This window comes from Cervus canadensis, chromosome 20, assembly GCF_019320065.1.
Source record: "Cervus canadensis isolate Bull #8, Minnesota chromosome 20, ASM1932006v1, whole genome shotgun sequence".
NCBI lineage: Eukaryota > Metazoa > Chordata > Mammalia > Artiodactyla > Cervidae > Cervus > Cervus canadensis.
The window spans coordinates 42,848,870-42,874,504 of record NC_057405.1 but is presented as its reverse complement, the minus strand read 5'-3'; the positions used below and the strand labels follow the sequence as shown (position 1 = coordinate 42,874,504).

The 25,635-nt window shown below is 37.5% G+C and overlaps 1 long non-coding RNA gene across 1 annotated transcript; it reads right to left on the bottom strand.

Annotated features, from left to right (window-relative positions):
- Positions 1–1,153: 1,153 nt before the first annotated feature.
- LOC122422863 lies at positions 1,154–24,925 on the bottom strand. Its single transcript, XR_006263987.1, has 4 exons — positions 24,915–24,925; positions 24,437–24,444; positions 4,839–4,843; positions 1,154–1,215 (listed from the first exon to the last, which is right to left on the bottom strand). It is a non-coding gene; the product is annotated as an uncharacterized LOC122422863 (long non-coding RNA).
- Between the last annotated feature and the right edge of the window lie 710 nt (positions 24,926–25,635).

Genomic DNA, 25,635 nt, shown 5'->3' with positions numbered 1-25,635 from the left:
CCTAACTCAAACCCCATTAATGGAAGACATAGAATAGCATTTTTTTTTAATTGAGATATAAATGATTTACAGTGTTGTGTTAATTTTTGCTGAAAAGCAAGTGATTATATATACACAGTATTTTTTTATATTCTTCTCCATTATAGTTATCTCAGGATGTTGAATATAGCTCCCTGTGCTAGGCAGTAGGACCCTGTTTATCTATTCTATATGTAATAGCTTTCATCTACTAACCCCAAACTCCCAATCCATCCTTCCCTCACCCTCTCTTGGCAACCACAGTTTGTTCTCTATATCTATAAGTCTGTTTCTGTTTCATACATAGGTTCATTTGTGTTATATTTTAGGTTCCCCATATAAGTGATATCATATGGTATGTCTTTCTCTGCCTGACTTCACTTAGTATGATACTCTCTAGTTCCATCCATGTTGCTGCAAATCACATTATTTTCTTCTTTTTAAAGGCTGAGTAATATTCCATTGTATATGCATAACATATCTTCTATATTTTTCCATCTATCTGTGGCCATTTAGGTTGTTTCTGTGCCTTGACTGTTGTGATAGTGCTGTTATGAACATGGGGGTGCATGTATCTTTTTGAATTATAGTTTTGTCTGGATATATGCCCAGGAGAGGGATTTTGGGTGATATGATATCTCTATTTTAAATGTTTTGAAGAACCTTCATGCTGGTTTTCTGTACCAACTTACATTCCCACTGATAATATAGGAGGATTTCCTTTTCTCCACACATTTCTCTAGCATTTGTTATTTGTAGACTTTTTAATGATGGCCATTCTGGCTAGTGTGAGGTGATACCTCATTGTAGTTTTTGTTTGCATCTCCTTAATAATTAGCACTGATGAGCATCTTTTCATAGCATAGTGGCTTTGAAAATGTGGTCCAACAGCATCAGTACCAGGTGGAAACTTAGAAATGCAATTTCTTGAGTTCCACACCAGACCTATTAGAGCATAGACGTGGGGGCAAGGACCCTCATCTTTCTGGGTGTAAACAACTCTCCAAGTGGTCCTCCTGATCTTAAAATTTGAGAACTAGTGGTCTCAGAGTATAAGAGAGGGTCTGGTGAAAAGATGAGAGGTCAGTGTCCCAGACTGGCTGTATTTCAGGGTTCTCGTGAGGCTTGTCAGCTCTTAGTTCCCTGACCAGGGATTGTACCGACACCCTTGGCGGTGAAAGCACGTAGTCCTAACCACTGCATTACCAGGGAATTCCCCTGGAATTTGCTTTCCATATTTATATTTGAGGTGTCAAAGTTAAAATTTGAAGGATAGCCTTATTTATCTTTAGATCTTAGTTTATAATAAAGAGCAGTTTTGATGAAAATGATATATTATTGACCCCCATTTTTTTTTTTGAGTGTCAAAGCTAATAATGCAGAGTTAGACATTAGCTGAGAAAATGGAGCCAAAACCTTCATTTATAATAAGGAGTTCTTTGGCCTGGATCACTCTTTGTGTGCATTTTGTGTCTGTACTTGGGTAGAAACAAATGCATACACATACAGCACACACCCTGGGAAATAAATTGAAAGGAAGTGTTTGATTTTTTGTCCTGCCATCTCTTTCCATCAGAGATATAACTAGCAAACAAGATGGAATAAATTATTTCTAATAGTCTCTCCAGGTTCAAAATTTGAGGTCCTGTTAATACTACTGAGGTTGTTATGTTATGTTCAGAGAGAAGTTCTCAGTACTTGTTGCTTCTCTACTTTTCTGCAGGTCAGATTTTCAGCTGCAGATATTTTTTAAAGAAAATTTGGTCATATATTTATATACTTTTTCCATTAGCAGAATCTCCACAATAGAGGTATAAATGGAATGTTTTTCTACTGCTTTCTGTAATTGAGTTCTTAGGGGAAAGAACTTCCCATTATAACGGGAAGATTAATCCAGGGGTTATCAGAAGATATTTAATATGAACAAAAATGTTGACATTTTCTTTGTTTGTAACCTTATACTTTCATAGTTGTTTTATAGTCTCTCTGCCAAGATCTTATGAAGATCAGAATTTTTCCAGCATATGCTTTCTTTGTTTACATTTTTGGTTTTATAGAGGTCCACAGAATTACATTAACTTTTAAAAAATAGTTTTATTTATTTTTAAATGTACTTTTGACTGTGCTGGGCCTTCGTTGCTGCACAGGCTTTTCTCTAGTTGTAGTGAGCGGGTCTATTCTCTAGCTGTGGTGTGCAGGCTTCTCATTGCAATGGCTTTTCTGATTGTGGAGCATGGGCTCTAGGGCTGAGGGCTGCAGAAGTTACAACACCTGAGCTTAGTAGTTGCACGCAGTTCTTAGGCTCTAGAGCACAGCCTCAACAGTTGTGGCATGTGGGCTTAGTTGCTCTGTGGCACGTGGGATCTCCCTGGACCAGGGATTGAACCCTTGTCTCCTGCACTGGCAGGTGGATTCTTTACCACTGAACCATCAGGAAAAGCCCAATGCTAATTTCAATAAGTGAAAAATAAACTTCCAGGAGATAAAATACCCTAAGCCTTTGACAAAATTTAAGTAGCAGATTTTTTCTGTTATAATATTATCACAACTCAAGGAAACTGAAGAAGCTTAGTTTACCAAGAATTGTCATATCCAAGGATATTTTTAATGTCTTTTTTTAAATGGATAGTTGATGTGATTGTCTTTCTATTTTTTTTTTCTTACTTACATTTTTCTCTCTTTTCCTTGATTTCCTAGTGAAATCTGTGATAAATTCAAGGAAGCATTTTCCCCTCTGTAACATCTCATTTATCTTTCATTTCCAGAAATGCAAACACTACCAGCATTGTACAGAGTTGACCATTCACTCATTTATGGATGAATTCTTTTAGCTTATCATATTAGTATAATGAGATCAGGGACTATATGCTTGGGCTGTGAAATAATATCTTTACTCATTCTGAAAGTCATTTTCTCCTACTATTTAGACTCTGTAATTTTTCAATGCTTATGCTCAGTTGCTCAGTCGTGTCTGACTCTTTGAAACTATATATAGTTATCCCTTAAATCTGGATTTGGAGTCAGAAATTCTTAATTTTTCCTTCTTTTTTTTTTAAAAATTTCTGCACATAAATGAAATTTACATCACAGATTCTCATTAAGTAGGACTCGTATTACATGTTCTAAGAGTACTAAAGAATTTGCTCTCAATTCTTGTCAACTCTCACAAGAATGTTCCTAAGGCCATGAGAATAGACCCGAGCTAACTAGTCATCATGGGATTGAATTGTATCAAAGCAAGCCCCATTCTCCAGGCTAAAGTGCAGCAGGCCTAGAGGCTGACTCAGATGAGCCAGCCTGGCATTAATTAATTTTCAGCTTTTCTGGACCAGATGATCTCTGAGGTCACATTCAATTCTGAGATCCTTTTTTTGGACTAGCTATCTTTTACCTGTCATTGGTAATAGTGGAAAGTATCCTTATACCACTAAAATATTATTTATAAATGCTTAATTCAAGTTATTTCTGAAAGATGATTAATAATTTGGATTTTGTTCTGATGCTTGACTTCATATGTAATTAATGATATGAACAGAGAGTACATTGAACTTCTAAGTGCTTTATATGCTAGGAATTGGATCAAGTATAACTTATGTAAAATTAGAATTATAGCCCTTAGCATTAAAGAGTTTACCTGTTGACAATGCCACTTGCAATAAAGAGCTAATTTGAGTACTGTTTACTGTTAGTATTGTAAAATAATGTTAATGCTAGTTAAAGATTTTTCTTCTCCCTACCTGATCTCTACTTCTCAAGCCTTCTGCCACACACCTTCAAATAAAGACTCTGAGTTTTTATAACCTTGTCCTATAATATTCACTAACAGGGTATTAATTTCCAGTGATGTTTTTACTTCCCTACCTGTAGGGTGTAACTTTAAATTATAAATTTGAAGGCTCTACATTATATACATATATATTGTGGGTTGCTAAGTCGCTTCAGTCGTGTCCGAATCTGTGTGACCCCATAGATGGCAGCCCACCAGGTTCCGCTGTCCCTGGGATTCTCCAGGCAAGAACACTGGAGTGGGTTGCCATTTCCTTCTCTAATTTCTAAAATTCTCTCGTCTAAGGTAATTTTTATTTAAAAAGGAGAAATGTTTTAATTACAGCCATAAGATTTATCAGAGTACATGTAATTGAGGCTTATCTTGTGTATTAAAAAATTTATGGAATAGAGACCATGACTATTGTCTTCATAATTGTACCTCATACATCTTGTATAGGGTATTATGCACAGCAAGAATTCATTAATTAGCCTCTGAATTGACTCTCTTTGCTTACTTCTCATTTACTCTGTAACTCATTGCAATGTGATTCTCTAGTTTGTAAGACTATTAGAAGTATTCTTGCATGGTCATTTTTCAAAATCCAATGGAAAATTTTAGTTTCTAAATTATCTTACTTTAATTTTGTTTGGTAGTATGTTGAGGATGCTTGCCTTGAAATTTTTACTTCTTTGATTTACATAATGATACTTTGATTTTTCTTTATCTCATTTTTCAGTAATCCCCTATCTCCTTCCCCTCTTTCTCTGAATGTGCTAATCATCATGATGTTCTGTAGAGTCCCACTTTCAGTCCTCTTCTCATTTCGTCTCATCAAAAGTATGCCAAAGTTTCTTTTTTTTCCATTTATTTTTATTAGTTGCAGGCTAATTACTTTATAATATTGTAGTGGGTTTTGCCATACATTGACATGAATCAGCCATGGAGTTACATGTGTTCCCCATCCCGATCCCCCCTCCCGCCTCCCTCCCCATCCCATCCCTCTGGGTCATCCCAGTGCACCAGCCCCGAGCACTTGTCTCATGCATCCAACCTGGACTGGCGATCTGTTTCACACTTGATAATATACATGTTTTGATGCTGTTCTCTCAGATCATCCCACCCTCGCCTTCTCCCATAGAGTTCAAAAGTCTGTTCTATACATCTGTGTCTCTTTTTCTGTCTTGCATATAGGGTTATCATTACCATCTTTCTAAATTCCATATATATGCATTAGTATCCTGTATTGGTCTTTATCTTTCTGGCTTACTTCACTCTGTATAATGGGGTCCAGTTTCATCCATCTCATTAGAACTGATTCAAATGAATTCTTTCTAATGGCTGAGTAATATTCCATGGTGTATATGTACCACGGCTTTCTTATCCATTCATCTGCTGATGGGCATCTAGGTTGCTTCCATGTCCTGGCTATTATAAACAGTGCTGCAGTGAACACTGGGGTACATGTGTTTCTTTCAGTTCTGGTTTCCTTGGTGCGTATGCCCAGGAGTGGGATTGCTGGGTCATGTGGCAGTTCTATTCCAGTTTTTTAAGAAATCTCCACACTGTTCTCCATAGTGGCTGTACTAGTTTGCATTCCCACCAACAGTGTAAGAGGGTTCCCTTTTCTCCACACCCTCTCCAGAATTTATTGCTTGTAGACTTTTGGATAGCAGCCATTCTGGCTGGCGTGTAATGGTACCTCATTGTGGTTTTGATTTGCATTTCTCTGATAATGAGTGATGTTGAGCATCTTTTCATGTGTTTGTTAGCCATCTGTATGTCTTCTTTGGAGAAATGTCTGTTTAGTTCTTTGGCCCATTTTTTGATTGGGTCATTTATTTTTCTGGAATTGAGCTGCAGGAGTTGCTTGTATATTTTTGAGATTAATCCTTTGTCTGTTTCTTCATTTGCTATTATTTTCTCCCAATCTGAGGGCTGTCTTTTCACCTTGCTTATAGTTTCCTTTGTTGTGCAAAAGCTTTTAAGTTTCATTAGGTCCCATTTGTTTATTTTTGCTTTTATTTCCAATATTCTGGGAGGTGGGTCATAGAGGATCTTGCTGTGATTTATGTCGGAGAGTGTTTTGCCTATGTTCTCCTCGAGGAGTTTTATAGTTTCTGGTCTTACATTTAGATCTTTAATCCATTTTGAGTTTAATTTTGTGTATGGTGTTAGAAAGTGTTCTAGTTTCATTCTTTTACAAGTGGTTGACCAGTTTTCCCAGCACCACTTGTTAAAGAGATTTTCTTTTTTCCGTTGTATATTCTTGCCTCCTTTGTCGAAGATAAGGTGTCCATAGGTGTGTGGCTTTATCTCTGGGCTTTCTATTTTGTTCCATTGATCTATATTTCTGTCTTTGTGCCAGTACCATACTGTCTTGATGACTGTGGCTTTGTAGTATAGTCTGAAGTCAGGCAGGTTGATTCCTCCAGTTCCATTCTTCTTTCTCAAGATTACTTTGGCTATTCGAGATTTTTTGTATTTCCATACAAATTGTGAAATTATTTGTTCTAGTTCTGTGAAAAAATACCATTGGTAACTTGATAGCGATTGCATTGAATCTATAGATTGTTTTGGGCAGTATACTCATTAAAAGTATGCCAGAGTTTCAATACCCTTCAACATGGTGATGAATCTCAAGACAGTAATCTTCAACCTAATTTTCCAAAACTGTATGTCCCTCTCCCAACTAGATACCTCCATCCAGATAATCCAAAGTATCATAAGTGCAGTGTATATAAAACCAAATATTTTATCTATTAATCACCTCCTTCTCTACTTGAAATCTGTTTTAGTTCTATATTCTCTTATCATTGAATGTTCCAACCTATTACTCAGCTTTCAACATCACAAAATTAGAAACCATTAATTCTCCTTTTTACTTATGTAATCAGTTAACCAAATCTTGTTGATTCAGTCTGTTTAGACTTGTTTAATTTGCCCAGTTCTTTTTACCTCTTCCAAAATTTTAGGGACTATCATTCTCAATTCTCACAGAGACTATAAAAACAATCTCTTAATCAACCCCGTACTTCTAGTCCTTACTCCCTTCAAGTGAAAAAAAAAAAACAAAAACAGTGTCACACCCTGTCTAAAATCCTTTAGCTATTTCTTATTACCTATAATAAAAAGTGCTGTACTGTGCTTAGTCACTCAGTTGTGTCTGACTCTTTGCAACCCCATTAATGGTAGTCTTTCAGGATCCTCTGTCCATGGAGATTGTCCAGGCAAGAATCCTGGAGTGGGTTTCCATGCCCTCCCCCAGGGGATCTTCCCAACCCAGGTTTCCAGCATTGCAGGTCAATTCTTTACTGTCTGAGCCACCAGGGAATAAAAGGCAATGAGACTCATTTCTCAGACTGTTGCCTAATTAGTGACTGATTTCCTCATCACCCCATCTCACCACCAATTTCTTCATTACAGCACAACTTTGGGAATTAGTCCAAGTCCCCAAATGTTCATTATACAGTCTTCTCTCCAGTGGTTGCATGTGTATCTTTTCCCTACTTGGATGACTGCTATTATCTCCTAGAACTGAATTATCACCTCCTCCAAAGAAACTTCCTCTATGGTTGTCCTACCTCCAAAGTTCAGCTCTGGCCAACTCTATATATATTCCAATATCATCTGTTGTAGCTCCACCATAGCAATTACTACACTGTATTGTATTCTCTCTCTTTCTTCCTACTCTTTTCCATACCCGATTATATTGAAACTACTTGAGTTAAGAGCAATTTATTGTTTGTGAAAACCAATTCTTGATGGACCACAATTCCTTTCTTAATGATTTTGAATGAATGAACGAAATCAGAATTTGTGCCTCATCAAGATGTCTTTCTCAGGTAGCATAGTCTGGTTTTTCAGTATGTACATTGTACATTAGCATCTGTGATTCTTATTTTTTAAAATTCACTATTTTTATTCCGTGTGGATGTTTGCTTTAATATGTGCTTTTTGTGGATACAAGGTAACAAAGAAGAACTTTTTTTTTAACTTTTCCAAATGAGTCTGTTCTATTTTTTGTGTGCTGTGGTCACTCATTCAATGACCTCTTTTTCTCTCAAAATGTTTATGTTCCCACATATATATTCCTTACTCTATCTCGAAGCTATATATAACCTAGTATATTGTGTTTTGTGAAGTTCATTTAATTGGTTTGGGAAAGTTAGAGGTGATTATCACAACACTTTAAGTTTCTACTGAATGTTTTGGCTATAATAGAAAAGTTAACAAACTCAAACCTGAATATTTCATTAGCAGGTGGTGGACACATTTATGAAATACCAGGTTAGAATTACAATGGAAAGAGTCAGAGATTGAGACTAGGTCTAGAGAATCCATGGCTTTCTAAAATTTTAACACTAAATTTGAGGCTTTTCTAATGTCAACAAACTACTGTTTGGGCACACACAAAGCATTATACGCTACTTAGTGTACACAAAAAATACAAAATATGAAGTTGTAATGTTTAGTATAAATAATTGAGAGGTATTTAAAAATTTTTCAGGTTGCTATGAAACTCACTCTCATTATTGTAATCACCTATGTAATGTTTCTTAATTTTAGGAATGATCTATAAATTATAATATTTAAGTAATGATTCCATTACTTCACAATTTCTTTTGGCATTTTTTTTAAACTGAAGGATAATTGCTGTACAGAATTTTTCTATTTTCTGTCAGACATCAACATGAATCAGCCATAGGTATACACATGTCCCCTCCCTCTTGAATCTCCCTTCCATCTCCCTCCACATATCACCCCTGTAGCTTGATACAGAGCCCCTGTTTGAGTTTCCTGAGAAACACAGAAAATTCCCATTGGCTATCTATTTTGCATATGGTAATGAAAGTTTCCATGTTACTGTCTCCATACATCTCCCCCTCTTCTTCCCTTTCCCCACATTTGTAAGTCATTCTCTATGTCTGCTTCTCCATTGCTGCCCTGCATATAAATTCATTAGTACCATCTTTCTAGATTCCATATATATATGTGTTAGTGTACGATATTTATCTTTCTCTTTCTGACTTAACTTTGTATAATAGGCTCTATGTTCATCCACCTCATTAGAACTGACTCAAATGCTTTCCTTTTTATGGCTGAGTAATATTACACTGTGTATATGTACCACAGCTTCTTTGGCAACTTTTGATTTTAGGTAGATTAGACTGAAATTAATTCTCTGGAATGGATTTACATTTATATATACATATTTTTTTTACATTTATATTTTTTATGTGTACTCCCCATATATTTCTCTCTTAGATGGTCAAAGTAGAAGCATTTATTTCTGACATGGAGCTTATTGAGCCAAAATTTTAAATGACTCTGATATTTAAAAATTTAGTATTTTATTTTTAATTTACTACATCCTAGAATAATTTGGAGATCAGATGTAAAGGGGAGCACAGTGATTGTACTTTCTGAAAAAGATGTAAATTTTTCTTTGTATTTGTTATTATACAGTATTTTGCTACAGGAACCACTTTTAATTTGTAGAGTTTTTCTTGAGCAATACATGTCACATTAGATCTGTTAATTCCATGCAGGATGTAGTATTGTTATTATTACATTGTCATCATGAGGAATATTACTCAGTATTTCACTGAAAATTTTCTCCCTAAGAAAACTGGAGGCCAATGATGAATAGTGCTATTAATGTTACATCTATCTAAAGACAATGATAATTATTTAAGAAAGTTAACATTCATTTAGATAATATTTGAAAAGAAGAAACAAAAGAAAATAAGGATATTTTTATCTAAGCTATTTTTTTATTGAAGTGTTTAAACTTGATTTTTATATCAACTTACATTAGACCTTTGCTTGTGTGTTTGTTAAGTTCCAGGAGACATCACTGATTCTTTAACAAAATCTTTACATCTTAAAAGTTATTTTGAAGATTATTGTTTCTGTTATTTTTTTAAAAGTGTTTTACCCACAATCTTCCCACCTTCCGTCTTATAATCTTATCTGCATTTATTTCTCCTTGTAATTAAATCTATCAGTTTCTAAGCCATATACTTTGGATAAATCATTTTAGTGGTGCTAAAAATTGTAAATGTTAACTACAATAGAAAAAGAATTTTAGCATGTGCTAGCATGTGTCCTCAAACATCAGCAGTAGAAAGAATTCCAACTAAAATTTTCTACCAGAGATGATTTGATCATAAACCTTTCAAGCAGAAAATTGGCAATCACTGTAGAAACAATTCCTCAGGAAGGTATTCAACTTTCAAATAACCCTGAAGCAAAGCAGCCCAATGACATTTGCTTTCCAAAGACATAACCTCACTGGCCCTTCCTCTCAGGGTCCTCTGGAAAGCAAGCCTGGAAGAAAACAAGATAAAGTGAGACTCTTGGAAGTGTTAACCTTCTGTGATTCATAGAAGGTAAAAATGTTTTCCTTCTATCCTGAACCTTTAGGAACTAATTAGTTCCAATGTCTGGGAAGTGGTACAGGTTTCAATGGTATAGACTATATAAAGATCAAAACAATAGACACCAGGGCTCATTAATCTGTTGGTAAGCTGAAATATACCCTTAGCCTTTTGTACAACTCAATTCAACCAGACTAGAAACATTCTGGAACACAAAGAAAACTAGTCTGAAACCATTTAGAACAGAAAGAAACTTAAAAATGAATGCCTTGTGTTCCAGTTTTCTTTTAGATTATCTTTAAAACTTAAGACATTCGATGGTCATGGTATGTCCCAAAGGCTCTGCCCCTTGAACATTTTATACACACAAACATTATTATGCCCATGTGTGTGTATGCTTGTGTGTGTGTATTCAAACTATTTTTTTCTTTTACTTTAATACAACTTCTAGGTTTACACATTTTGAATAAATTTATATATATATATAAAATATATATATAATATATATATATGTATCTTTCCCATCACTAATAATTTTCAGAATAAATTTGAATTTAGGAAAGGCATTAGGGATTACAGAAAATCAATTCTAATATTTGACTTAAAACATCATCACAAAACTTCACCACAAGTCACCAAAATGACCATGTTAGAATTGAAAAATTAAACATAATATACAGTTTTAGTCTGCTAATATATACCCCCAAAGGAAGCAGAGAAGAAAACATACATTTTATCATATAGGATATTCTTAGTCACTCACTCGAGTCCAATTTTCTTTTTTTTTTTTTAATTTTTAATTGAAGGATAATTGCTTTAAATATCATGTTGGTTTCATCAGCATGAATCAGCCATAGGTATACATATGTCTCCTCCCGCTTGAACCTCCATCCCACCCTACAGCCCTTCCCACTGCTCTAGGTTGTTATAGAGACCTGGTTTGCATTCCCTGCATCATACAGCAAATTCACATTGGCTATCTGTCTTACTCACGGTAGTGTATATGTTTCCATGCTACTCTCTCAATTCACCTCACCCTCTTCTTTCTCCCCCGGCCCATGTCCGTAACTCTGTGCTCTATGTCTGCATCTCTGTTGCTGCCCTGCAAATAGGTTCATCAGTACCATCTTTCTAGATCCCATATATATGCATTAATATGCAGTATTTGTTTTTGTTTCTGACTTCACTCTGTATAATAGGCTCTAGACTAATCCGACTCATTAGAACTGATCAAGTCCTATTTTCTTATATTTAGCTTATATTCAATTATAAAATGCTTGCTTATCTAGTTTGTCATTTCTAACCTACTGTTAGCATCCAGAGGCTTCTAGGCTACAAAGTTTTAAATGCAATCAAACATAGGAAGTGATGCCAAGGTAAAATACAAACATGAAGGCTGAAATGTACTAAAGAATTCAGCACTACAGTGTGGACTGATTTACATAAGTTTCCATTCACCTCCATAACTGAAGAGTGAAGACAGGAATCTAGCAAATGAAGTGGGTAGAAGAAACCTTGTTGTTTTACAGCCACTAAGTCGAGTCTGACTCTTTGTGACCCCATGGACTGTAGCACTGGAGGCTCCTCTGTCCTCTACTATGTCCTGGAGTTTGCTCGAATTCATTTCTGTTGAGTCAGTGATGCTATCTAGCCATCCATCTCATCCTCTGCTGCCCGCTTCTCTTTTGGCCATCAATCATTCCCAGCATCAGGATCTTTTCCAATGAATCGGTTCTTTGCATCAGGTGGCCAAAGTATTGGCACTTCAGCTTCAGTATTTCCAATGAATATTTAGGGTTGATTTCCTTTAGGAACGACTGGTTTGATCTTCTTGCAGCCTAGACATGCAGTCCCTTGCAAAATGATTCTCTTATTGAACCTCAGTTTATTCTGTTACAAAATGAAAGAGCCAAACCAGACTAGATTTTTTTTTAATCTCTGAAGATCTATCATGTAAATAATTATGAGCTGTATTTCTCTGGAAACATATAAGAAACACTTACTATTTGTTTCCTAAGGAGACAGTGTCATGTGGAAAGGATTCTAAAAAAATCTTCATTAAAACACATAAAGTGAAAATAAACATTAGTGATTAAAGTAGGTTAGCTCTGATTATTTGAAAACTTAGTATAATAATTTATGTCTGAAAACAGTGAGTGGATTAGGAGTTCCTGCATTTCAACCAAAATTTAAGAGACATTACTAATTTAAGAATGGAAGTATGCATTATTTATACTAATTCACATACTCAATATAAAATAATATTTTATATTTCTAAAAATTAGGTCATTGAATCTAATTAGCTATTACTTTAGCAAACCCAGTTCACTCATAAATTTGAAGAAAACAGTATTAAACTGGAAATGCTAACTCAAAATACATTTGCAGCAATAGAATGTGTAAGGTGACAATAAATTTTCTAGAAAGCTGAGTGGGTTATAAAAGAACAGTTGGGCTGATTGATTAATTCAAATTTAGATATGTTAGGTATGCAATTTTTATGCTAAAATGGTAGTTCAATTTAGAAATAGCAGTGTTTGGCAATTTGAAATACATTTCTGATTGAAAATGCCTTAAATAGATGTTTAATCACTAAACAAATTCTATCATTTACATTACACTTTTAATTTTGTTCATGTTTACTTGAGGCATGCATGCATGCTCGGTTGCTTCAGTCATGTCTGACTTTGCAACCCCATGGACCATGGCCCACCAGTTTCCTCTGTCCATGGAATTCTCCAGGCAAGAATACTGGAGTGGGATGCCCTTCCCTTCTCCAGAGGATCTTTCCGACCCAGGGATCAAACCTGGGTCTCCAGCATTGCAGGCAGATTCTTTACCACTGAGCCACATGGGAAGGCCTCTTACTTGAAACAGTGGTGTTAAAATACTTGGGTTCTCTTTGGGTCTACCTGTAATTGGCTTGGTGGGCCCAAAGCAATTCAGTATGTTGAATTAGACTTTAACTAATGACAATTATCTTTTAAATCTCAAAGTAAATTTATGAAGAGTGTTTGAGGAAAAATGGCGAGCAGGATAGTCTGGGGTAAACTCCACAAGTAAGGGTTCCTGTTCCCCTCCTATCTGAATTTTCCTCATTCTAACATGTCCACTTCTCCAGTAATTTCTGATTCTCATTTCTCTATTACAATTTCACATTTTATTCTCTTAATCCCCTACCTACTCAAACATCAATAATTATTCTTTTTGAATTCTGTGTCTTTACAATTCCTATTTCTAATTCTTTTATCTCCTGTCTCTTCATTTCCTTAGCTTTTCTATTTTTAATCTGAACACAAATACAGGAGGTGGAGTAGTACAGATATAAATGAGTAGCATGTGTATTAGCAAAACTTTTGATTCAAATGTGATATGTACGTTTTTTACTACATAAAGAAGCTTAGACTCACAAACTGATGATCTGATTAATGTTTCCAATTTAATGATAATGTTGTGTTAGCTATATACATGACAAAGTCAATCATTTAAAGATTGTGTCTGTATATAGTGCATGCATCTGTATGTGTTTAGCTTAAAATCACATTTTAATTATATGTCTACTAACTGATCTTTTAGAAACTATTGTTAGTTTTAATGAGTTTTATATTTGGAAAAGGTGACTTTTGTAATTTTAAGATTTTTCTTTATGTCATCTTCATAAATCAAAGTACTTAGGGTTTGAGGGGATTCTGACCTTATATTAATATAACACAATATTACTAATACTCCTAATAACAATAGTATAGATTGATGTAACAAATAAATGCTCTGATGGTAAAGACATCGAGCCAATTTCCTGTATACTGTTTTTTTGAAGGTAGTGTCCAATTTAACTAAAGATGGAGTGAACTTTGATGTAAGTAATGTGATCTGAAATAATGAAAACACCACATTTCAAAAATGCTTTCTATGCCATGCAGTTCCTATGAATTATTGTACTAAGATTTGTTCCCATATTCCAGGAGACATACATTCATGAATGACAAGTCCACTAACATTCAGCTATTAATTTATAATTACAATGAGTTTGAGTTTTCAATGTTAAGAAGGAGTTCATATCGACAATTTATACTATAAGAAAAGAAAAAAAATTGAGAAGTGTCAAAGAACTTCTGAGGGAACTGACCCATCTAGAATGTCACAGCAAGTTGGATTTTGCAAAATTAGAGGACAGCATGAAAACAGAAGGAAATATAAAAAGGAATAAAAAAGCACATAGATGTGCTTTTTTGTGAAGGCAGTGTTCCTGACTTTAGTGTGCTGAAAATGAAAACTTCATAACAATTTTCATTAAAAATTTATAGATCTAAATGTCCCCTCTTAAAACTGTGTAGTGAATATTTAAAATCGAGAAATGTCAATATACAAGTCAATTGATAATTCATATTACTTAAGAAAGGGAGACTCCAAGTTGATTTTTGAGAAAATTTCTACTTTTTCTTGCAATAATTTCTGTGTACAAGAGAAGCTGTACATTCTTTTAGGAGATTTGAAAAACTTTCATTTTCATAATGCAACTACAGACTCATTCTGAATTTTAGAACATTTGAATTGTTCCTTATTTTATAGTAACCCTATGCTTCTAGTAGTAAGACAGCAAGGAGTAATAAGAGCAAATTAGAACTGTCTGCTGTCTAGCTCCTGCCAAAGATGAGGTGTTACTTGGAGGAAAATTTATGTTTGTCATTTGGGTTACTCAGAAATATCTTTGGATTAAAAGGTACGATACAAAACATAACTTGGTCTAAACAATTTAGTACAACAAAAAAACATTTTGAATGAATTCCGTTTTGAAACTTACTATGTGAAGCAAGGTTATGCTGAGTAGTATCCCCTAATCTTGACAACTTTAAACTAGATAGGTTTTATTTCTTGTTCATGCTTTATGTTCATTTTGAGTCTCAGATGTCCTGCTCTGAATTCTTCTCACTCTGGTACACAGACTAAAGAATGGCTGCCATCTTGAACATCATCATTGTACCATGGCAGAAGGAAGAGTCTATGGAGAATCCACATGGGCAATTAAGTAACACACGGCACTTACACTTAAGAACCATTAACTAAATTGTTCACATGGCTGAACAACCACAGTGAGCAAATAAGTGCAGTGACATCTGTGTCTAGAGGAATAAGAATTAGAAATATCCAGGGATTAGAATATATAGTCACCACACATATAAATTTTGTAAAGCAAATATTAAAAATAGATTTCACAAGGTCTTTTTTTTACCACATTTATTACATTACTGAGTATTTTTTAATAGAAATTAAAGTCTGCTATATAAGATCAACATGAAGACTTATTTAGATTATAAATTCAAGGAAAGTTTAATTTTTTTTTTTTACTTTTTACCCTCTGATTTACTTCCCATATGATAAGCTTCATTGCATAATTGAGAGTTTTGTTTTTTTGAGTCACAGTTGTCAGGAAACTTAAGGTAAATTTGAAATTCAAATGAGTAATTTTTCAGAAGTTGAGAATTATATTATTCTTCTTTAAGAAGCAATTCTATATGTATGTCTAAATTAATATTTAGGTTAAACATTTAAAAGAATGAATGAAATAGATCTGGAAAAATAGGTCATTATGATTTGGTTCTACCATGAATCCTAATTTCTTTTTTAAAAACTACTATTTTTTATTTTAATGTATAAAACTTTAATCTGATATTTACCCCTTTAACTTAGTTTTAAACCGTAATACAATATTGTTCTGGAGAAGGAAATGGCTTTCCACTCCAGTAGTCTTGCTTGAAAAATCCCATGGACAAAGGAGCTTGGTGGGCTACAGTCAATGGGGTCGCAAAGAGTTGGACACGACTGAGCAACTAAACACACACAGTTGAATTCAGTCACTCAGTCTGACTCTTTGCGACCCCATGGACTGCAGCACTCCAGGCCTCCCTGTCCATCACCAACTCCCAGAGTTTACTCTAACTCATGTATATTGCGTCAGTGATGCCATCCAGCCATCTCATCCTCTGTTGTCCCCTTTATCTCCTGCCTTCGATCTTTCCCTGCATCAGGGTCTTTTCCAGTGAGTCAGTTCTTTGCATCAGGTGGCCAAAGTTTTGGAGTTTCAGCTTCAGCATCAGTCCTTCAAATGAATACCCAGGACTGATCTCATTTAGGATGTACTGGTTGGATCTCCTTGCAGTCCAAGGGACTCTCAAGAGTCTTCTCCAACACCACAGTTCAAAAGTATCAATTCTTCGGCGCTCAGCTTTCTTTATAGTTCAATTCTCATATCCATAATGACTAATGAAAACACCATAGCTTTGACTAGACGAACCTTTGTCGGCATAGTAATGTCTCTGCTTTTTAATATGCTGTCTAGGTTGGTCATAACTTTTCTTCCAAGGAGCAAGAATATTTAAAAAAAAATTAATTTATTTAACTGGAGGCTAATTATTTACAATATTGTAGTGGTTTTTGCCATACATTGATATGAATCAGTCATGGGTATATGTGCGTTCCCCATCCTGAGCCCTCCTCCCACCTCCCTCCACATCCCATCCCTCAGGGTCATCCCAGCGCACCAGCCCTGAGTGCCCTGTCTCATCCCTCAAACCTGGGCTGGAGATGTATTTCACACATGGTAATATACATGTTTCAATGCTATTCTCTCAAATCATCCCACCCTCGCCTTCTCCCACAGAGCCCAAAAGTCTGTTCTTTACATCTGTATCTCTTTTGGGCTCTTGCATATAGAGTCATCATTACCATCTTCCTAAATTCCATATATATGCGTTAATATATTGTATTGGTGTTTTTCTTTCTGACTTGCTTCACTCTGTATAATAGGCTCCAGTTTCATCTGCCTCATTAGAACTGATTCTAATGCATTCTTTTTAATAGCTGAGTAATATTCCACTGTGTATATGTACCACAGGTTTCCTATCCATTCGTCTGCCAATGGACATCTAGGTTGCTTCCGTGTCCTAGCTATTGCAAACACTGCTGTGATGAACATTGGGGTGCATGTGTCTCTTTCAATTCTGGGTTCCTCGGTGTGTATGCCCAACAGTGGGATTGCTGGGTCATAGGGCAGTTCTATTCCAGTTTTTTAAGGAATCTCCACACTGTTCTCCATAGGGGCTGTACTAGTTTGCATTCCCACCAACAGTGTAAGAGGGTTCGCTTTTCTCCACACCCTCTCTAGCATTTACTGCTTGTAGACTTTTGGATAGCAGCGATTCTGGCCAGAGTGAGATGGTACCTCATTGTGGTTTTGATTTGCATTTCTCTGACAATGAGTGATGTTGAGCATCTTTTCATTTGTTTGTTAGCCATCTGGACATCTTCTTTGGAGAAATAACTGTTTAGTTATTTGGCCCATTTTTGATTGGGTCGCTTATTTTTCTGGAATTGAGCTGCTTGTATATTTTTGAGATTAAGTCTTTGTCAGTTGCTTCAATTTGCTATTATTTTTTTTCCATTCTGAAGGCTGTCTTTTCACCTTGCTTATAGTTTTCTTCATTGTGCAAAAGTTTTAAAGTATGATTAGGTCCCATTTGTTTGTGTTTGCATTTACTTCCTTTACTCTGTGAAGTGGGTCATAGAGGATCTTGCTATGATTTATGTCAGAGAGTGTTTTGCCTATGTTTTCCTCGAAGACTTTTGTAGTTTCTGGTCATACATTTAGATTTTTAATCCATTTTGATTTAATTTTTGTGTATGGTGTTAGAAAGTGTTAGTTTCATTCTTTTACAAGTGGTTAACCAGTTTTCCCAGCACCACTTGTTAAAGAGATGGTCTTTTCTCCCTTGTATATTCTTGTCTCCTTTGTCAAAGATAAGGTGTCCATAGGTGGGTGGATTTATCTCTGGGCTTTCTATTTTGTTCCATTGATCTATATTTCTGTTTTTGTGCCAGTACCATTCTGTCTTGATGACTGTAGCTTTGTAGTATAGCCTGAAAGTCAGGCAAGTTGATTCTTCCAGTTCCATTCTTCTTTGTCAAGATTGCTTTGCTTATTTGAGGTTTTTGTATTTCTATACAAATTGTGAAAGTATTCATTCTAGTTCTCTGAAAAATATCATTGGTAGCTTGACATACCCCACGTCCAAGGTAAGAGAAACCCAAGTAAGACGGTAGGTGTTATGAGAGGGCGTCAGAGGGCAGACACACTAAAACCATAATCACAGAAAACTAGCCAATCTGATTACAGGACCACAGTCTTGTCTAACTCAATGAAATTAAGCCATGCCATGTGGGGCCAACCAGGATGGTCGGGTCAGACATCTGCGGTCTGACAGAATCTGGTCCACTGGAGAAGGGAATAGCAAACCACTTCAGTATTCTTGCCTTGAGAACCCCATGAACAGTATGAGAAGGCAAAATGATAGGATACTGAAAGAGGAACTCGCCAGGTCAGTGGGTGCCCAATATGCTACTGGAGATCAGTGGAGAAATAACTCCAGAAAGAATGAAGGGATGAAACCAAAGCAAAAACAATACCCAGTTGTGGATGGGACTGGTGATAGAAGCAAGGTCTGATGCTGTAAAAAGCAATATTGCATAGGAACCTGGAATGTTAGGTCCATGAATCAAGGCAAATTGGAAGTGGTCAAACAGGAGATGGCAAGAGTGAATGTTGACATTCTAGGAATCAGCAAACTAAAATGGAGTGGAATGGGTGAATTTAACTCAGATGACCATTATATCTACTACTGTGGGTAGGAATCCCTTAGAAGAAATGGAGTAGCCATCATAGTCAACAAAAGAGTCTGAAATGCAGTACTTGGATGCAATCTCAAAAACAACAGAATGATCTCAATTCGTTTTCAAGGCAAACAATTCAATATCACAGTAATCCAAAGTCTATGCTCCAACCACTAATGCCAAAGAAGCTGAAGTTGAATGGTTCTATGAAGACCTACAAGACTTTCTAGAACTAACACCAAAAAAAAGATGTCCTTTTTATCAAAGGGGACTGGAATGCAGAAGTAGGAAGTAAGAGATACTTGGAGTAACAGTCAAGTTTGGCCTTGGAGTACAAAATGAAGAAGGGCAAAGGCTAATAGAGTTTTGCCAAGAGAACGGACTGGTCATAGCAAACACCCTCTTCCAACAACACAAGAGAAGACTACACATGGACATCACCAGATGGCCAACACTGAAATCAGATTGATTATATTATTTGCAGCCAAAGATGGAGAAGCTCTATACAGTCAGCAAAAACAAGACCTGGAGCTGACTGTGGCTCAGATCATGAACTCCTTATTGCCAAATTCAGACTTAAACTGAAGAGAGTAGGGATAAGCACTAGACCATTCAGGTGCAACCTAAATCAAATCCCTTATGACTATACAGTGGAAGTAAGAAATAGATTTAAGGAACTAGATCTGATAGACAGAGAGCCTGATGAACTATGGATGGAGGTTTGTGACATTGTACAGGAGACAGGGATCAAGACCATCCCCATGGAAAAGAAATGCAAAAAGGGCAAAATGGTTGTCTGAGGAGGCCTTACAAATGGCTGTGAAAAGAAGAGAAGCAAAAAGCAAAGGAGAAAAGGAAAGATATTCCTATTTGAATGCAGAGTTCCAAAGAATAGCCAGGAGAGATAAGAAAGCCTTCCTCAGTGATCAATGCAAAGAAATAGAGGAAAACAACAGAATGAGAAAGACTAGAGATCTCTTCAAGAAAATTAGAGATACCAAGGGAACATTTCATGCAAAGATGGGCTCAATAAAGGACAGAAATGGTATGGACCTAGCAGAAGCAGAAGATATTAAGAAGACGTGGCAGGAGTATACAGAAGAACTGTACAAAAAAGATCTCCATGACCCAGATAATCACAATGGTGTGATCACTCACCTAGAGCCAGACATCCTGGAATGTGAAGTCAAGTGGGTCTTAGAAAGCATCACTACGAACAAAGCTAGTGGATATGATGGAATTCCAGTTGAGCTATTTCAAATCCTGAAAGATGATGCTGTGAAAGTGCTGCACTCAATATGCCAGCAAATTTGGAAAACTCAGCAGTGGCCGCAAGACTGGGAAAGGTCAGTTTTCATTCCAATCCCAAAGAAAGGCAATCCCAAAGAATGCTCAAACTATCACACAATTGCACTCATCTCACACACTAGTAAAGTAATGCTCAAAATTCTCCAAGCCAGGCTTCAGCAATACGTGAACCGAGAACTTCCAGATGTTCAAGCTGGTTTTAGAAAAGTTGGAGGAACCAGAGATCAAATTGCCAATATCTGCTGGATCATCAAAAAACAAGAGAGTTCCACAAAAACATCTATTTCTGCTTTATTGACTGTGCCAAAGCCTTCAACTGTGTGGATCACAATAAACTGTGGAAAACTCTGAAAGAGATGGGAATACCAGACCACCTGACCTGCCTCTTGAGAAACCTGTATGCAGATCAGAAGCAACAGTTAGAACTGAACATGGAATAACAGACTGGTTCCAAATAGGAAAAGAAGTACGTCAAGGCTGTATATTGTCACTCTGCTTATTTAACTTATATGCAGAGTACATCATGAGAAACGCTGGGCTGGAAGAAGCACAAGCTGGAATCAATATTGCCGGGAGAAATATCGATAACCTCAGATATGCAGATGACATCACCCTTATGGCAGAGAATGAAGAGGAACTAAAAAGCCTCTTGATGAAAGTGAAAGAGGAGAGTGAAAAAGTTGACTTAAAGCTTAACATTCAGAAAACTAAGATCATGGCATCTGGTCCCTTCACCTCATGTGAACTAGATGGGGAGACAGTGGAAACAGTGTCAGACTTTATTTTTTGGGCTCCAAAATCACTGTAGATGGTGATTGCAGCCATGAAATTAAAAGACACTTACTCCTTGGAAGGAAAATTATGGCCAACCTAGATAGAATATTAAAAAGCAGAGACATTACTTTGCCAACAAAGGTCCATCTGGGCAAGGCTATGGTTTTTCCAGTGGTCATGTTTGAATGTGAGAGTTGGAGTGTGAATAAAGCTGAGCGCCGAAGAATTGATGCTTTTGAACTGTGGTGCTGGAGAAGACTCTTGAGAGTCCCTTGGACTCCAAGGAGATCCAGCCAGTCCATCCTGAAGGAGATAAGTCCTGGGTGTTCATTGGAAGGACTGATGCTGAAGCTGAAACTCCAATACTTTAACCACCTCATGTGAAGAGTTGACTCATTGGAAAAGACCCTGATGCTGGGAGGGATTGGGGGCAGGAGGAGAAGGGGACGACAGAGGATGAGATGGCTGGATGGCATCACTGACTCGATGGACATGAGTCTGAGTAAACTCCAGGAGTTTGTGATGGGCAGGGAGGCCTGGCGTGCTATGATTCATGGGGTCGCAAAGAGTCGGACACGACTGAGCGACTGAACTGAGCTGAACTGAGAAGGGTAAGGACAAAGTTGACTAAATAAAGGAAAGTATGTCTGAAATACTTGAAAATAATGACTGAAATAGCTTTTTTTTTTTTTTAATTGAAAGATCAGCTGTTTTCCTTATGGGAATCCTCTTGTGTGTTATTTGTTGCTTTTCTCTTGCTGCTTTAATATTTGCTCTTTGTGTTTGATCTCTGGTTAATTTGATTAATATGTGTCTTGGGGTGTTTCACCTTGGGTTTATCCTGTTTGGGATTCTCTGTGTTTCTTGGACTTCGGTGACTATTTCCTCTCCATTTTAGGGAAGTTTTCAACTATTATCTCCTCAAGTATTTTCTCATGCCCTTTTTTTTTTTTTGTCTTTTTTTCCTGGGACTCCTATGATTCAAATGTGGGGCATTGAACATTGTCCCAGAGTTCTCTGAGTTTGTACTCATTTCTTTTAATTCTTTTTTCTTTTTCCTTCTCTGCTTCATTTATTTCCACCCTTCTATCTTCCACCTCACTTGTCCTGTCTTCTGCCTCAGTTGTTCTACTGTTGGTTCCCTCCAAAGTGTTTCTGATCTCAGTTATTGAATTATTTGTTATTGACTCTTTTTTTTTTTTTATTTCTTCTAGGTCCTTGTTAAACATTTATTGCATCTTTTCAATCCTTGTCTCCAGGCTATTTATCTGTAACTCCATTTTGTTTTCAAGATTTTGGATCATTTTTACTATCATTATTCTGAATACTTGTTCAGGTAGACTCCTATCTCCTCCTCTTTTGTTTGGTTTGGTGGGCATTTATCATGTTCCTTTACCTGCTGAATGTCTCTCTGCCTTTTCATTTTATTTAGATTGCTTTGTTTGGGGTGGCCTTTCTGTATTCTGGCAGTTTGTGGTTCCTCTTTATTGTGGAGGTTGCTCCCTGTGGTGGGGTTATACTAGTAGTTTGTCAAGGTTTCCTGGTTAGGGAAGCTTGCATCGGTGTTCTGCTGGGTGGAGCTGGATCTCTTCTCTCTGGAGTGCAATGACGAGTCCAGTAGTGAGTTTTGAGGTGTCTATGGGTTTGGTGTGACTTTGGGCAGCCTATATTTTAATGCTCAGGGCTATGTTTCTGCATTGCTGGGAATTAGCATGGTATGTCTTGCTCTGGAACTTGTTTGCTTTTGGGTGGAGCTTGGTTTCAGTGTAGGTATGGAGGCTTTTGGATGAGCTCTTGTCTATTAATGTTCCATGGCATCAGGAGTTGTCTGGAGTTCTCAAGTTTAGGATTTAAGCCTCCTGCCTCTGATTTTCAGTCTTATTCTTATAGTAGCCTCAAGACTTCTCCATCCTTATTACTCCGATGATAAAGCATCTAGGTTAATGGTGAAAACATTCACCAAAGTGAGGGACATACAGAGAGGCTCACAGAGTTACATGGAGAAGAGCAGAGTTAGGAGGGAGATAGAGGTGGCCAGGAGGAGAAGAGCGGGAATCAAAAGGGGGGAGAGCAGTCTAGCCCCATAATCAATTCCCTATATGCTCTCCCAAGTCCAGACCACTCAGAGAAGTTCACAGAGTTATACAGAGAGGAGAAGAGGAAGGAGGGAGATAGAGGTGACCAGGGAGAGAAGAGGGGGGAATCAAAAGGGGAGAGAGTAACCCAGCCAGTAATCAGTTCCCTAACTGTTCTCCACAGCCCAGAACACCCAGAGAGATTCACAGAGTTAAGTAGAGAAGAGAAGGGGGAGGGAGGAGATAGGGGTGACCTGGGGGAGAACAGGGAGGGTCAAAAGGGGAGAGAGCAATCAAGCCAGTAATCACACCCCTAAGTAGAAATGGGTACTGAAGACTAGATTCTTAAAGGGATAAAACTGATAACAAATACCAAAAAGCAAAGATTAAAAATCTAGAATAGGGGTGAGACTCTCAAAAATGCAGCATTAAAAATACAAAACAAAATCAATCACAAAAATTATAAGAAATATATATAGGAAATTTGCTTTAAAAATAGGGTCTTTTTTTTGCAAGGTAAAAGCAGGTTATAAAAATAAAAATTAAAGGAGTAATAAAGAACTTAAAATTTTAAAAAATTTAAATTTAAAAATGATAATAATAAAATATATCTAGGAATTTCTCTGGAGCTGTTGAGGGCTGTGTGGGGTCAGTTCAGTTTCAGATAGTTCCTTGTTCCAGCCTATACTTCTATAGGCCCCTTCCAATGCTTAGTTAATGCTAACTACAGGGTTTTAATCTGTTACACCTGTCACTTCCAGAGCAGGTCCCCTTTTTTTGTTTTGGCTTCCTCTGTTTGCAAGTCTTTTCAGGGTCTAATTTCCACCCTGACACAAAGGGGTGAAGGTGGTCACTTTTTAGGCTCACTTGTTCGGTTGTGCTGTGGGAGGGAGTAACGCTGCAAACAAATACCACTGGTGTGTGTGGGAAATGCTCGCAGTGTATGGACAGCACTGGGCTTGCCCCCGCTCACGGCACATTATGCTTCCCCGTTCTACACTGCTCAGGCTCCAGGTTGCTCTGCAGGGGAACTGTCCAAAGTGGGCCCTGGGTTTTGTGGACTTCCCAGGTCTAAGCTTCTCAGGTTCACTTTCTCGGGTACTTCACAAAAGTACAGACTCGGTTGGGCATGCGTTTTGTGCCCTTCCCAGGTCCGAGCAGCTCAGGCAACCAGGTGCTTGGCAAGCACACTGTCCCAGGTGGACTGTGTCTTAATCACCTCCCCAGTCCCAATCGCCTGGTTTCCTGGGTGCGCAGCGAGAGCGCCGACTCAGGTGTGCCCTGTGTCTCCTCTGGGGAGCTGGTCTCTGGCTGCGACCCTCCCAGCAGATGTCAGCCATCTAGGATCCCAGGAAGATGTGGTTAGCAACTGGGAGCCTGCTCAGTTTGGTGGAGGATGCCATCTCTGGAGCTGAGATTTCCCCTTGCCTTCCAGCTCTGGCTGTCACCCACCTGCCTCTCTGCCTCTGGTGGGGGGATGGGCTGGTCCACAGCCAGCTAGCTCTCCTCTGGTATTCGCTCAGTCCTTTGTTCTGTGAGCAGGCCAGGCTGTGCCTTAGGTTAGAGCTTTTCATGGGAAAGTTCTCTCTCTCTCTCTCTCTCTCTCTCTCTTTTTTTCTCCTCTCTCTGGCTATCCTACAGTTTGGATTGCTATCTCACATTAGCTCCCTCAGATTGTCCTCAGTGCATTCAGGCCTGGTCCTTATGCTAAGCATGCAACCCACACTTCCCTGTTCAACATCCACTCCCTGGTGGCAGACGCAAGCGTCTGGGCTACTTCTCTGCTGGGAGTTGCAGTTAGGTGTGTATTCTGTGTTTGATTTTTTTTTTTTCCTCCCGGTTATGTTGCCCTCTGAGATTCCAAAACTTGCCACAGACCCACAGGTGAGAAGGTTTCTTGGTGTTTGGAAATTGCTCCTCCTTCACAACTCCCTCCATGGGATAGGTCTCCATCCCTAACTCTTTTGCCTCTCTTTTTGTCTTTTATATTTTGTCCTACCTCCTTTTGAAGAGAATGGGCTACTTTTCTGGGTGTCTGGTGTCCTCCGCCAGTGTTCAGAAGCTGTTTTGTGGAAGTTACTCAGCATTCAAATCATCTTTTGATGAATTTGTTGGGGAGAAAGTGGTCTCCCTCTCCTATTCCTCTGCCATCTTAGGACCACTGTCAAGCATCTTTTAATTTCATGGCTGCAGTCACCATCTGCAGTGATTTTGTAGCCCCCCAAAAATAAAATTTGTCACTGTTTCCCCATCTATTTGTCATGAAGCGATGGGACCAGATGACATGATCTTAGTTTTCTGAATGTTGACTTTTAAGCAAATTTTTTCACTCTCCACTTTCACTTTCATCAAGAGGCTCTTTAGTTCTTCACTTTCTGCCATAAGGGTGGTGTCATTTGCATATCTGAGGTTATTGATATTTCTCTTGGCAATCTTGATTCCTGATTGTGCTTCATCCAGTCTGGCATTTCTCATGATGTACTCTGTATATAAGTTAAATAAGCAGGGTGATAATATGCAGCCTTGACATACTCATTTCCCGATTTGGAACCAGTCTGTTGTTCCATGTCCAGTCTTAACTGTTGATTCTTGACCCGCATACAGATTTCTCAGGAGGCAGGTCAGGTGGTCTGGTATTCCCATCTCC